Genomic DNA, 16,158 nt, shown 5'->3' on the forward strand with positions numbered 1-16,158 from the left:
TGAGCTCATTGTGCTCCAATGCCAGATCCACCTCTGTTTCTCATTTTTGCTCCCAGAAAGGCTGAAGTTGCCATGACTCAGTGTACACAAGTTCACCAAATGAGCCACTAATTAAATAAACTGACCATATCTGTTCATTTTAATCTTAATGAGGGCAGAGTGGTCTGCCCAGAATGACATCTAAACTCACAAACAGAGTCCTTTCAACATTTCCTGACAGTGATCTTCTGGCAACAAGGAACAGAAAGAGCATCTTGATGGACCACCCAGTTGGCAGCAGTTGGAGGAGTGAGAGGGAGTGAAGGCAGGAATAGCACAGCCATAATGAGGCCTGAGTTCATGGAGAGAGGATGTGCTGCATCCAGTGGCGTAGCTAAAGGGGGTGCAAAGCACTAAGTTTTGTAGGGAGCCCCATCACAGTGTGCAAGTGGCTCCTCCCCTTCTGAGGCAAATGCCTCCATTTTGTTCCCCCTGCTCAGAATGTCTCCAAAGGGGAGGGTGAGGGGCTGCTTGCATGCTGCAATGAGGCTCCCTGCAAAACTTAGTGCTTTGCACCCCCTCTAGCTATGCCACTGGACACATCTCCAGTGGTGTGTCTTAGAGGGGGTAGAAGCAACTCCAGTGTATTTTGTTGCTTGATGTAAGCTACCAAGGGAATCCTTCCAGAACAGATCAAAAGGCAGGATCACTATCAATCAATCAAATTACATTTTAAAAAATGGAGTGTTCACACATGTATTTGATAAATGTGAGTTTTTTAAAGTTTGTATTAATACTATAATATAAAATAGAGTCATTTTAAATTATAATATTAACACAAATGTAAAAAATAAAAAGTAAGACCCTGCCTTTACTAATCAGACATAGATGTGCCTGTATAATATCAGTTTGTATCTGCGAGGTTTCATAGATTAGCATCCTAAACTTTGTGATATACTGTATTCTGGTTTACCATAGCATGATAATTAAGTATATGTATATACTGCACTGCTTTTCAACAAAAAAGTTCACAAAGTGTTTTACAGAGGAAATCAAATCACTAAATGGTTCCCTGTTCCCAAAGGGCTCCTGAGGCCTGATGCAGCAGGGTTACATTTCTAAGATATGACAAAGGCCACTAACAAAGATGGCTTCACAAGGGATTAATCCATTCCCAAAGGAGAGGGCTATCCATGCTTATCATGAGTGCTGAATAGAACTTCCACCTTCATTGGCAGCCTACTTCCAAAGATCAGGTGCTGGGGACAGGAAGCCAACAGCATGTGAGGGCTGAAACCTTCCTGCTGTGCTTGTGGGCTTACCAGAAGCATCTGAGGGCTACTGTTGGATAAAATGAGTCCACCTTGCTCTGCACCTCCAGGACCCTTTGAATATTCTCTTGTTACCAGCAGAGTCTTCAGGCTGGTGAGGACAGCCAGGATTCAGGCCTTCTAGGTTTGAAACGAACTCTTTCCTACTGCCTCCTCTAATCTGTAATTCACCTCCAGTTTTCATTATGCCAAACTGTCGTCCTCCATATCTGCTCAGGGGAGTCTCTGCAAATGCTCACTTTTGGTCTGCGTGTCAAACCTATTCTTGAAACAGCTGGAAATCCCACCCTCCCCAACTCCCTGGAGCCTCCAAGTGGCAGAATGTTGTTAATTAATTCTAATGAACATCAGACAGTTGGCTGCTCTCCGGCACTTCTTTGAGACATGGGGTTGCTTTTATCTCAGCTGATCAGACAGTTCCCCTGTTGACTCCATAAGCAAGAACTAGAAGAACTGGAGAAAGCTGCCTTTTCATGACCTTCAGGGTGAGCAAGGACAAGGTGTTTACGGCAAGGACGTTAAGGAGTAATTCATGAGGCATAACAGACTTGAAGATGTGCCAAGATTGTCTGGTTGCTTATGCCATCTGGGTGCTGCCAGGATGGGCTCGGAGAATGCCTGCAGGATACCATCCTCTCTGTCTTCCTTCAGTCCACGGAAATCTGGGATGACAGTATGACACCAGCACTGCGCTCACTCTGACCACCATATTAAAACTCACCACAAAGTTTTGCGTTGTTTTGTCCAATGGTTGGCAACTTCAGTCTGGACAGACTATGGTATAAACCTACAGCACCTGGTATTCCCAGGTGGTCTCCCATCCAAGTACTAACCAGGCCTGTCCCTGCTTAGCTTCCAAGATCAGACGAGATCGGGCACATGCAGGGTAACCCACAAAATACATGCAGACAACATTTATCAAAATGGAAAAAGAGAAAAATTAATTTAGAAGAAGCAATGTTGAAAAAGACAAGCATTAACCTTTGAAAGGAAACCACAGAAAGGTTCTTGACAATTCTGCCCAGGAAATGGAGTTCTGTAATAACTGTTTTGGGCTGTTAAAAGGTAATGGATTACCGGCTGATCACAGAAAGAAAGAAAAAACTGTGGAGAGAGTGGGCACTGGGGGTGAGATGGGTCATTGTCAAAGACAGAGCCAAGAAACCACATAGAACAACAACACTTGTGGAAAAGGGGGTTCTCCAAAGTGATGTACGAGGAAAGGCTACAGCATTTGGGCCTCTTCAGCCCAGAAAAGAGGCGCCTGAGGGGGGACATGACTGAGACATACAAAATTATGCAAGGATAAAGTGGATAGAGAGATGCTCTTTACACTCTCACATAACACCAGAACCAGGGGACATCCACTCAAATTGAGTGTTGGGAGAGTTAGGACAGACAAAAGAAAATATTTCTTTACTCAGCGTGTGGTTGGTCTGTGGAACTCCTTGCCGCAGGATGTGATGACGGCATCTGGCCTGGATGCCTTTAAAAGGGGATTGGACAAGTTTCTGGAGGAAAAATCCATTACGGGGTACAAGCCATAATGTGTATGCACAACCTCCTGATTTTAGAAATGGGCTATGTCAGAATGCCATATGCAAGGGAGGGCACCAGGATTAGGTCTCTTGTTATCTGGTGTGCTCCCTGTGACATTTGGTGGACCGCTGTGAGATACAGGAAGCTGGACTAGATGGGCCTATGGCCTGATCCAGTGGGGCTGTTCTTATGTTCTTATGTAGGAACCCTTCTCAAGCAAACCATTTTGAAGATAAACACCAGCAGGTCCTTTTAAACAGAGACAATCCCCATTTTTTTGCTCCTCTTAATTGACTTTAATGTTGCCTTCAGAGAAAATCCTTAGGATTCCTTCACAGTAGTAGTAGGAGGAGAAGGAGGAACAGTCCCACCCACCAAGGAGCTCAGGCTGATATATAAGGTTCTTCCCCTTGCCCCACTTTTTATCCCCACCACAGGCCTGTGTGGCAGCTCCCTAAGTTTAAGGGAGTTTTTGAAGTTCTTATTCACGAGGAGGGCTAAAGTAGTCATTCTTCAGGTCTCAAGCCCTTTTTCTTAGTGCCTGTAGAAGTTCCAGTGCTGAGTGATGATGGGGGGTGCCTTTTGCCTCTACTGGACATGGATTTTGCACATGCATGAACACTAAGGTCTCACACGGTACATAGTCAGCCTTTTCACGCATTATAGCTCACGAGGGTAATTCTGAACTGTTTGTAATATATTCTGCAGCATCTGTGGGGATTTTCCCCCTAGTTTATCTTTAACCAGAAGTGCAAACACTCTTTCGGCTCTGCATGCCGACTGCTAAACAGAACCTCTGTTCTGATGTCATAAACGTTCACTCGGATTGGGCTGTTAAAGAGGTTTGCAGAGTTGCAAGTGGGTGACTGTCATTTCATCTCACCTTCTGGGTAGCTAATGGGCATTTAGAGGACTCGGGGACTGGCATTCACTGTCCAGTGGAGATAGGGAGGAGACCATTACAGAGTAGTAGAGCCTTTGTCTTGCATTCAGAAGATCCTGGACAAGTTCAGTCCCTTGCAGCATCCCCTGGTAGGGCTGGGAAACAAAGAACTCCCCCTTGAAACCACAGAGAGAGTTACCCATTATCAATACTCTGCTAGATGGACCAATGGCCTGATTCTGTGTAAGGCAGCTTCATAGGGTCATCAGGAATGTTACAAGCTTGCTTGGCACCTGTGAAACTGTGGAGGATCACACTCCTTGATGATTTGCCCCATCGGGTGCGCTCAGGACCCAGAGCCCTCCACAGGGAGATGGGGGCAACATCTTCCCCAGTGTCCTAGATGCAGCATTTTAGTGGTAGACTGGTTATCTTAGGAGCCTCACCTTCTGGCCAACAAGAACCTCTGGACTGCTGCACTTCCAACCCTCGCTCCTGCCACAGACTTCAGGGAAGATCACTCAGCTGAGGCTGAATTTGCTGCCACCATACCTGGTCCCACATTTAGCAGGAGGGCATGATAGAAATCCCATCTATTCTTGCTTCCACGGGGTGTTGATTGCTAACAGTAAGGGGCACAGCCTCATCTTTAGCAAACGACTGTTCATTTCCAAACAAGCTCTTACAAAACAAATGACAGCAAATGCTGCCCAGAGCCTCTCTGTGGGCCTGGAGGATTGTGAGCTCAGAGGCCTCCTTCAGTTTGTGTTCGTTCGTGCAACTCAAAGCCCTGCAAGCGTTTTCAGCAGGCGGTCTCTACAGGCGGGGGGGGGGGGGAGTCAGCTCCGAGGTGTGAGCTGCAGAAGGCTAATCGCACCCCAGTGGATGTTTTTATCGCACTAAATTCAATCTTTATGCTCACAGAGGTGGCACCGAACTGAAAAATTGAGACGGAACTCTTGAAATGGAGCCCCAGAAAGGCAAGAAAGCAGCCAGGTGTGGAGGGGAAGAAAATAACTTTTTAAATGTCGATCCCCTTGGCATTTTGTACTTAGAGGCCATGGGCTGCATCCATCAGGAAGTCCTCCCACGCAAGCCCTGCTGAAGGGAAGAAGACTTGCGCCAGAGCAGAGCACTGCGCGGGCCTTCAAGAGGCGCCAGATTGTCAGGGCTGCTGGCCAACCATCCCGTTGTGAAGCTACACACAGCGGGAGAACAGTTGGCATTGAGGCAACAGGGCCGGGTCACTGCCGTGGGCTTGCTTCACATCCCCCTTCCCCCCCCTGACTTTTGAACCAGGTTGAGGCAATGCTGCTGCTGTCCATGCAGTCGCATGGTCAGACATCACCATGTCCCACAAGGCCTCACAACAGGTGGCTGCCGTTTTCCACGATAAGCAATGACCATCACCGTCCTCAGTCACATTTTGGGAGCCAGACTCGCACCAGCGGAAGTGGTGGTCCCCTCTCACTTCCAGATTGTCCTGGGATGGGGCTGAGACAGCAGAAAGGAGGGAGGAAAAAAGGAGGCTGGAGGAGCAAAGCTACTTGCAGAAGAGCTTGGGAGTAAATGTGCCCAGAGTCAATGGTACATTTACAAGTCAGTCGTAAATAGCTTGTGAGCCTTTCCTGATTTCTTGCCCCCCTTTTAAACCTCAGCACTAGTACTGTGGCTGTTTTCACCCACCCACCCAGGTGTTTCTTTTTGGTAACTCACAGGGGCAGCTGAAAAGGAGGGACACTCCCCACTTCTCCTCTCCTGAGCAAGTTCCCCCTTCCCCTGATGTGGCACAAGATTCTCCGGTATCACGAGAGCCAAACATCTGCACCAAGGCCTAATGGCTCGGGTATGAACCAAAGGAGACAGATGGCTGCTCCCCGCCTCCCCCGAGCGAGCAAGCGGCTCATGCACCTGGTCACGTGAAAATAGGAAACAGACCAGAGCAGTTGGCTGGCAGTTTCTCAGTGGGTCAGCAGATGGCTTTGTAGTATGCAAGGAACTGGAACTCTCCAGCACTGTGCCCATCAGAGCTTGGAGGGGATGACACACATAGGCCAGCTAAGGGGAGTGTGCAAATATAAATGGTGTGTGTGTGTGTGTGTGTGAGAGAGAGAGAGAGAGAGAGAGACAGACAGACAGACAGACAGACAGAGAGCTCGGAATTTGCCAGTTTGCCTGGGGTTTACACAGTGTATCTCTGCCAGTGGTGTAACAAGGGTGGAGCTTGAGAGGCACCTGCACTGGGTGCCACACGAAGTGAGGTGCTTGACTGCCTCTCAGGCTCTGCCCTAGTTTCGGAGGAGGTGCTGACAGCTTCGTGCCCCCCTGTTCCTTCTCCTGTGGAAACCCCCCTCAAGGAACAGGGGCACAAAGCTGCAGCAGAGAGCACTCCCTCCTCTGGGGAGAACACGGAAATGACATCACAATATCATGTGATGTCCTGACGTCACTGCCCCAGGTACTGTCCCAGGTGCCCCAGGTACTGGGGCAGCATGTTCCACCTCTGATCTCTGCATGGGAATCTGATATGGAGCAGCAGGTTTGCTGCCTTGTAGGAGAGCCTGCCGTTCACCTCTTATGCTCTGCATGTATATGTGCAGATAAAGAAAATATTGTGGAACAACCATAAGTCTCCAGTGCTGCTAATTGGAGTCCCGCTTACTCTCTTTCCTCAAGGACGAGAGGAACGCTCCACATGAGGCTCGTGATCTGGACCAAGCTCAGAAATATTTCCAAGGAAAGCTGTTGGGGGCACTTTTCCAAGAAAGAAAAGAGTCGTCCATTCTGGTTCCTCATGAAGATTAGTTGCTCCTCCCAAGAAACCTCCTCTGAAGCCATTGTTATGGCCAGTCAGCCAAAGCCCTGATCTATTTCACATTTTTATGCTGCCATTCCTCCAAGGAGATCAGGGTGGTGTACATAGTTCCTCCCCTTCTTTGGCCCTCACAACTATCCTTTCAGGTTGGCTGAGAGGTGGTGACTAGCTCAAGATGGTAAGGCCACACCTGGAGTATTGCGTCCCGTTCTGGTCGCCACATCTCAAAAAAGACATAGTGGAAATGGAAAAGGTGCAAAAGAGAGTGACTAAGATGATTATGGGGCTGGAGCACCTTCCTTATGAGGAAAGGCTACGGCGTTTGGGCCTCTTCAGCCTAGAAAAGAGGCGCCTGAGGGGGAACATGATTGAGACATACAAACGTATGCAGGGGACGGACCGAGTGGATAGAGAGATGCTCTTTACACTCTCACATAACACCAGAACCAGGGGACGTCCGCTAAAATTGAGTGTTGGGAGAGTTAGAACAGACAAAAGAAAATATTTCTTTACTCAGCGTGTGGTTGGTCTGTGGAACTCCTTGCCACAGGATGTGGTGACGGCATCTGGCCTGGATGCCTTTAAAAGGGGATTGGACAAGTTTCTGGAGGAAGGATCCATTATGGGGTACAAGCCATGATGTGTATGCGCAACCTCCTGATTTTAGAAATGGGTTATGTCAGAATGCCAGATGCAAGGGAGGGCACCAGGATGCAGGTCTCTTGTTATCTGGTGTGCTCCCTGGGGCATTTGGTGGGCCGCTGTGAGATACAGGAAGCTGGATTAGATGACCTATGGCCTGATCCAGTGGGGCTGTTCTTATGTTCTTATGTAGGAAGATTCATGACTGAGTGGGGATTTGAACCTGCGTCTTCCAGGTCTAAGTCCAACTCCCACACCACTATACCATCCTGGCTCTCCTTAGCTGAGTGGTTCCAATATCTTCCTTGGGAATCATCAGGATGCTCGCCACTGCAGCAAAGATAAGGCTGATTATTTTCACCTCTCGGGAGCAGCTGTGGTGGCATGGGGAGTAAGCTGCCTGCACCAAAGTGCTGGAGGTCATAGTTGAAGCTTTCCCCTGGTGTTTCACTGCAGCAATGAAGGTTTGCTTCATTTGTTCTGAAATCCTTTCAAATACTATAGCCAGGGGCAGAGCTAGAGAGAAGGTGCAAAGCATTAAGTTTTGCAGGCGCCTGAATGCACCATGCAAGTGGTCCCTCCGGAGCCATTCTGGGAGGTGGGAGCAAAATGGAGGCATTCAACTCTTCTCTAGGTCTCCTTTGGCATTCACCTCTGTTTTGCTCCCACCACCTGGAATGGCTCCAAAGGGAAGGGGGAGGGGACGCTTGCATGGCGCATTCAGGTGCCTGCAAAACTTGGTGCTTTGCACCCCCTCTAGCTTTGCCACTGACTGTAGCTTTCAAAACAGGAGCATCAGCTCTGAGCCCCAACAGCCTTGTTGCTTTGTTGTTGGTTTTTAAGCTGGACCGTCAGGTTGCTGGACAGGTTGCTGGACCGTCACCTGTCAGGGATGCTGTAGCAGCTGCCTGTGCTAAAAAGGAGTTTGGACTAGATGACCTCTATGGTTCCTTACAACAGCCACATTCTGTGATCCCATCTGCTGCTCTGCATTCCTGAAGCGTCCATTCCAAGTCTCTACATGCATTTCCATTTTATGTGCAAGGTCTGTTTGATCCATAAAGAAGTAGCTGCTTGTAAATCCAGTCAAGAAGAGAGTCTTTTTTTTTTTTTTTTCCTCCCCAGGAAACACATTTTAATTAATTAACCAAATGATTGCAAAGCATTTTGGAGAGCCATTTAGAATGGCACTGGCTAAGTACTAATAATGGTGATGCTAATAATAACAATTGATAATTTTTAAAAAGTTCCTAAGCAGAGTTACAGACATTTTGTGCCCAGAATATTATGAGATGACAGAAAATAGTCCAGTTCCCCCCAATGTTTCAGCAAGGGTCATGAGTGGCATAGTTAGAGGGGGTGCAAAGCACTAAGTTTTGCAGGCGCCTGAATGCGCCATGCAAGCGGCCCCTCCCCTTCAAGGCCATTTCAGTTGGTGGGAGCAAAACAGAGGCATTCGGAGCCATTCCTGGTGGGGGGAGCAAAATGGAGGCATTCCACCACTATAAGTATGGTAGCACTTAAAGTGCACTAACGTTTGGGGGAGTTCCCCCTCCTGTGAAGATCTGGGTTTGAGTCCAGGCAGAACTGAAATTAGAAGTAAGGTATAATTTACAACATGATGGGGGCCATGATGGTTATATGCAGGAACCCCAGAATGCCACTGAATCCCAGTTACTGGAGCGAGTTTGGTGATTTAGCGTTGAATGTATGAGCTGGCAGAAGCCTTAAGGTTGTTCACCCCTAACAGCAGTTCCCCATTTCATCAAAACCCAGGGAACTGTGATATGTTCAACCACAAGCTAAGTCAACAAGGCAGGATAACAAACTAGAATCTGATCCTACTTTGATATGCTGGCTTGTTAACCAACTCTGGTTTCTACACACCACAGTTCCACAAGTTGAAGCTATATAGGAACCTGTAATTTGCATCAAGGAACAGTAGACTTAAATCTCCTCCTTTTATATGTGACAAAGGAAGGAGAAAGCAACACACAGCTCAGAGATTTGAACCCACTTGCTCAAGGAACTCAAAAGCATGCTGTGGGACTCATCTGAACCAGTTCCTTGAAATCCACAGGGATTGAGATGGCTAGTAGCACATGATGACACGTATATGTTGAGATGCTGATTATTCTCAGGATCATTCACTCCCTTTTTCAGAGACTGCTTAAAAATTACAGTGCCCTTTTATGCCACCAGCATAACCATGTGAAGAAGCTCTGCCCAGACTGTACCACTTCAGGCTATGGGGAGAGGATTTGCATGTTTTATGAAAAAAAATGGCTTTTCATAGGCTGAGGCGTCCTCCCTGATATACTAGATTTCTGTGGGGAGGGGGAATTCTATCCACAGAGCTAAACAGACAGCATACTCTGAGCTCAGCATTCATACACACTCTTCCTGACCGCAGGGTGAAGTGGTTCAGTCCAGGAAAGTCTTTCCTGTATGATTTAACTCACTGGTTTCAAACATAAGACCCGGGGGCCAGACGCAACCTGTCGAAGTTTTTTATCCGGCCCTCAGGCTCTCAGCTACTGAGCAGTGTTACTGCTGAAAGGGCAGCCCATGTGAAAATTGGGCTCTCCCATATCTTGAAATATGATCAAGATATGCGCATTTCTCTTCTGTCATTTGCAGCTAATGAGTTCCTAAGTGAGAAACAGTGCTTATTTTTGGTTATGACCTGTTTAATGACATCACTTCCTGCCTAATGACATCATTTTTGGCTCTCAGCAGGCATCATGAATGCTATTCGGCCCTCGGTATGAAATGAGTTTGATACCCCTGATTTAACTGATGGGACCAAGCAGCTTTCAGGGGCGCTACCAGCTGCTTGGCTTCCTTTGCACTCTTGATTTTAGGTCCCTATGGGAAATAAGATTAACAAGAAGGATTCTTATATACAGTGGTGCCTCGCATAACGAAATTAATCCGTTCCGCGAGTCCTTTCGTTATGCGAGTTTTTCGTTTTGCGAAGCGCGTTTTCCCATAGGAATGCATTGAAATTTAATTAATGCGTTCCTATGGGCAAGAAAAGTCAGAACAAAGTCAAATTTGGTTTACAAAGTGTTTATTAAGTGCTCTTTAAAGGCATACATACTGTACAGAGGATTTCAAAAACGGGGGGGTATGCTGAGTGGGGAGCTTGAAGGCTGTAATCCTGTGCACACTTTCCTGGGAGTAAGCACAATGGGACTTACTTCTGAGGAGACACGCACAGGATTGTGCTCTAAGCTGGGGAGGACAGAGCAGCTGCACTCAATTGCTTGCTTTTGCCATGATCATGGGGGGAAATGTGAAGGAAATGGGGCAGTGAGAGGGTGAATGAGCGATGGGGAGGATGCTGAGTGGGGAGTTTGAAGGCTGTAATCCTGTGCACACTTTCCTGGGAGCAAGCACAATGGGACTTACTTACATAAAGATCCTCCCCTTACTAGGGTGGACGGGATCATAAACTGACATGAAGATCCGCCCCTTACTAGGGTGGACGGGATCATAAACTGACATGAAGATCCTCCCCTTACTAGGGTGAATGGGATCATAAACTGACATGAAGATCCACCCCTTACTAGGGTGAACAGGATCATAAACTGACATGAAGATCCGCCCCTTACTAGGGTGAATGGGATCATAAACTGACATGAAGATCCGCCCCTTACTAGGGTGAACGGGATCATAAACTGACATGAAGATCCCCCCCTTAAGTCAAACAAAAAAAAAATTGTCTTGCGAAGCACGGGTCATAAAAATTCGTTGTGCGAGTTACAAAACTTCGCAAAATGCTTTCGTTCTGCGAGTTTTTCGCTGCGCGGGGCATTCGTTATGCAAGGTACCACTGTACCACTAAATGGAGCAGGTCAGATTGAAGATATTGTACATTACCTGCTTCATTGTCAGCTTTATCAAAATCCTAGGGTAAGATTTTTGGAGCCTATTTTGGCTACTCTTCAAGGGGAGAACACACATATGAAATTGTATTGGTTACTTTCTGATTGTGACCCGTCTGATTGGTCACCTATAGCGTGGTGCTGTTTGCCAAAGCTGCCAGAACTATTCGTGCCAATTACCTGGGGGAAATAGCGGTAGATTGTAAAGGAGATTCCTTAATATGATGGGTGTAGGTGCCTTTTGTGCTTGATTTTGACCTAATTTTATCATTTTATCATTGTTTGTATCTTGGTGAATACTTGGATTTATACGTTTTATCTTATTGTGATGGCTACTAGCTAATACAATAAACAATCTTTGACTTTGACTTTGAATATACCACTAAATGTTTGGGGAATGGCATGGAAAAACATTTTTGTTGGAGATATCTGTCAAGCAGCAAGGGCTGATGGAATTGCCAAGTGGCAGCAGAAGGAATAATATAAGCGAGCATTTAACACATTCTGCATCAATTTAAAGGTCAACCGTTGGCCTCAAGCAAAACTCTTCACAGTCTGGGAATTGCAAGCAAAGCTTAAGAGAGGAATAAAGCTTTATGAGGAGAGGGAAGGGAGCAGCTGAGTGACTTTCCTCTGCTTCCCTTATGCATTTTTTTGCATGAAAATATGACACCTCCTGCTCAGGATCACATGGAATAACTGAAGGTCATGAGGAGGGCTACCCTTGAATTTGCCTACTGGATTTATTTACAAGCATGACATCTTTCCAGTTCTCTGCCTGCAACCTTTGCCTGTAAAACTGCAGGATCTGACCCTGTAGCAAGTGTCTTTGCAGAGCTTTCATGCTGACCTGCTGTGATCAAGCAACAAAGCGCAGAACAAAAAGATCAAAGTTGCATTGATGAGCTTGATGTGCAAAGAACTTCCCCAGAGAGACTCAACAAGATTAATTTCCAGTTCATTTACTCAGATGCAGATGGAGATAAGCAGCTCCCATATTTTCCACTTAACTGCTCCAAGATGGCTGGGAGCTTATTATCCTCAGTCAGAATTTCAGGATTCTTTATCAAACTGTCGGTCTGGAGCAGGACTCCTCTTGAACTGCTGGCTGTTCATTTCAAGACCAGGGCAAGTGGAGCCAGGATGGCACCTGGAAAATTATGAGTGGACCTTGGCAGAATCTTTGGAGTCTCAGACACCAATAATGGTCAACTTGACCAGTAAAACACTGGCTGGTTGACAACCCCAATGTCTTCGAAGGACGCTATAATAGGGCAGTGCACTTTGTCACTACTTATCATCAAGGAAAAGGGCCATCCCTTGACCAAGCAGGAGAGAAGCATCTTGGTGCTCTCTCCATTTCCTCAGACTTTGAGTCTTTTATTTTTCCTTGCATTCGTAAGAGCCCCTTTCACGATTTTGATGTACAGCCTACATGTATGATTATGATAGAATCATGAACTGGAAGCCATCTAGCCCAGCCCCCTGCTAGAAGCAGGAAAATCTCTCTAGAGCATCTGCAAAAGGTTCCTGTCAAGCCTCTAACTGGGGACCTCCAGCGATGGAGAACCCATCACATCCCTTGGTAATTGGTTTCATTGTGGAACCGCTCTTACCGTTAATAATTTCTTCCAGAAATCCAACTGAAATCCTGCAGCTTTAAGCCCATTAGATCTAGTTCTACTCTCTGGGGCAACAGAGAACAAATCCTTGGCCTCTAATTATATTATTCCTATAAGATGATCCATTTCAGTGCGTGGCTCTGTAAATCTGTGTTTATTCATGGCATTCATAAGCAAACCACTTCTTTTGATCTTACAGGGGCTTCTTACATTTGTGGAATAATTGAAATGCCAGCTAACCCCCCCCCCTCCCAAGCCTGGTGCCCCAGGTGGAAACCTTGTTCACCTGTCCCTAAAGCCGGTCCTGCTGGGGAAACGCATTCTCCTTGTTCTAAAGGAGCTACATCTTTGAAGAAGGCCACATTTGGTAAACTAGGCCTGTTTGCTGCTTGGAAATGAGCTGGCATTCAAACAGAGAAAAAGATTAAATTCTGAAGCTCTTAAGAGCAGGCTCGGCTCAACCCAACTGGCCCAACGCTGTGCTTCAACACTGGCAGAAGTGTTGTTTCCCCATTTGAAGCCGCAGCAGCACTGTGTTGGCACCTGCAGCTTCTTGGAATAAAGCTCTGCCACCTGGAATGGCACCAAACAGTGCCAACAGAGCTGCCAGATGCCTGGCTCTCGAGCTGCCTCCTCCCTTGTTGGATTTCTGTGTGGTGCCACAGGCACAAGATCCTGCCATCTTATCAGAGCCAGACTAATTACCTGCACGATTGCCGCTGTTGCACGGATGACAATCTCACCTCTGCCCCAAGCACAAAGCGGCACTGAAAGGCAAGGGAATGTCTGCCCTTGCGCTGAACCACCCTGGTTGTGAATCTTGTGTTAAAGCATTCTAAAAGGACAGGGATCTGTGGGTAAGTGTGAATAGCCCTTATCTTCTGTTAACATAAGAACATAAGAACAGCCCCACTGGATCAGGCCATAGGCCCATCTAGTCCAGCTTCCTGTATCTCACAGCGGCCCACCAAATGCCCCAGGGAGCACACCAGATAACAAGAGACCTGCAAGGCTTCCTGGGAATTGTAGTTAAGAACATAAGAACAGCCCCGCTGGATCAGGCCATAGGCCCATCTAGTTCAGCTTCCTGTATCTCACAGCAGCCCACCAAATGCCCCAGGGAGCACACCAGATAACAAGAGACCTGCATCCTGGTGCCCTCCCTTGCACCTGGCATTCTGACATAGCCCATTTCTACAATCAGGAGGTTGCGCATACACATCATGGCTTGTACCCCGTAATGGATTTTTCCTCCAGAAACTTGTCCAATCCCCTTTTAAAGGCGTCCAGGCCAGACGCCAGCACCACATCCTGTGGCAAGGAGTTCCACAGTCCAACCACACGCTGAGTAAAGAAATATTTTCTTTTGACTGTCCTAACCCTCCCAACACTCAATTTTAGTGGATGTCCCCTGATTCTGGTGTTATGTGAGAGTGTAAAGAGCATCTCCCTATCCACTCTGTCCATCCCCTGCATAATTCTGGGGCATCACCCACTGGCACAGAAGCCAGTTCATCCACGATGGCACAGGCAGCAGGCCATCTGGCCTGGCAGTTCATGTCTAGTCTGCCGCCATCTCCCTCCAGCCCACTGCAGATGGAGCTGCTCTAATCTGCTTTCTGCTTGCGAAAAGCTCCAGGCAGACACTTGGAAACAGTGATCCAGCCCCCACCTCCTCACATTGCTCCTTCCTCACACTTTCCCCTTAGCCAGTGATTTTCAACCAGTGTGCCATGGCACGCTGGTGTGCCATTAAAAAGCCACAGGCGTGCCATGGGAGTTTGGAGTACAGTGGTTGAAAATGGCCAAAAAATTTCACTCTTGGTGAAATTTCAGTTTCACTCTTGGTTGTATGCCTGACGTATTGCTATAGCACAGGGGTGCCCAAACCTCAGCCCTGGAGCCATACACGGCCCTCAAGGCTTCTCAATGTGGCCCTCAGGGAGCCCCCAGTCTCCAATGAGCCTCTGGCCCTCCAGAGATTTGCTGGAGCCCGCACTGGCCCGACGCAACTGCTCTCAGTGTGAGGGCGACTGTTTGACTTCTCGCATGAGCTGTGGGATGAGGGCTCCCTCCACTGCTTGCTGTTTCATGTCTGTGATGCAGCAGAGGCAGCAAAGGAAAGGCCAGCCTTGCTTTGTGCAAGGCCTTTTATAGGCCTTGAGCTATTGCAAGACCTTCATTCATTCATATAAGTTCATCTTTAATATATTCATTTATGTAAACTTATGCAAATTTATTCAAATTTTAAATGTAAATTAATTCTTTTTTCCCCCGGCCTCCGACACAGTGTCAGAGAGAGGACGTGGCCCTCCAGCCAAAAACTTTGGACACCCCTGCTATAGCACATCTACGCATGAGGAGGAGAGGCTTTCATGTGCTTCCATCTTTAATCCTCACCGTGAACTAAGGGCAGGGGAGGGAAGAGGTGATTTCATCCATAAATGGCTCATTTTACAATAGGAATGGATCTGTTTCCAAGCGTCTGTTATCTAAGCAGCAAGATAGCGGCCGACCCATCCGCTTAGGCTGACACAGGCGCCATGTTCATTTTAACGGATTGATCTCGCAACCCGGGCCTTCTTCCAAACAAACTGGGAGACTCAGCAAGAAAATGCACTGACTACAGAGCTTTAGATCTCATAGAACTCCGGGACGCCCGACCCCACTGCCAATCTCAGCAGCAATAAATTAGCGGTTAAAATGTATTCGCCATTCCACAGCCATTAGAGTAAACATCCATTGCTCATTTATTGTCCTTCGGCTTGGAGCGCTGCCTTTGTGAGCCTCGGCTTCTAATTGATTTCTTTTAATTGGGTTTTTGGGTAGCCCAAGAAGGTTAAGTATTCTCAAAGTGTGAATGACGAGAGGTGTGAATATGTGCTGCAATATGATTTAAAAAAAAATTAAATGTTGCCTGCCCTGGAAAGAGACGGAACAGAGAAAGAAAAGAAAGAGGACTGTGTGTATTTTTTTAACGCGTGAAATCTAATCTCATCACAAATCACAAATTAACCTAATCACAAATTTCAGAAGGATGTCATTGGTTGGTCATGCCTGTACCAGGTTGGATGGGTATCATATTTGGTTGGGGCTGGGCTCAGTGGTAACGCACCTGCTTTGTTTGCAGACTGTCATCTCCAGGAAAGGTCAAAAACAATCATTTGCATGCAGGAAGTTCCAGGTTCAATAGCTGGAAGCATCTCCAGGGTTGGCCTGGGAAAGACCCCTCAGCCTGGAGCCCTGGAGAGCTTCCTGCTTCCATGCAGTGCAGACAATACTGAGCGAGACAGTCGAAGGAGAAAGGAGCTCAGGTTCAGCACACATTTTCAGACCAGAAATGCAGAATTCATGCCCAGAGTTCCCAGTCTGTGCATAGAGATGTGTCCTCCTCTGGATTGGCATGGCACAGTGGATTTCAGAAGGCACAATATTTTGCGAGTTGGTGTGTTGGTAG

General features: G+C 47.2%; 1 pseudogene; it reads right to left on the reverse strand.

Moving 5' to 3' along the window:
• Positions 1–2,094: 2,094 nt before the first annotated feature.
• On the reverse strand, positions 2,095–2,209 carry LOC136659566 (5S ribosomal RNA; annotated as a pseudogene).
• Between the last annotated feature and the right edge of the window lie 13,949 nt (positions 2,210–16,158).

Source organism: Tiliqua scincoides, chromosome 8 (genome assembly GCF_035046505.1).
Source record: "Tiliqua scincoides isolate rTilSci1 chromosome 8, rTilSci1.hap2, whole genome shotgun sequence".
NCBI classification, from domain to species: domain Eukaryota; kingdom Metazoa; phylum Chordata; class Lepidosauria; order Squamata; family Scincidae; genus Tiliqua; species Tiliqua scincoides.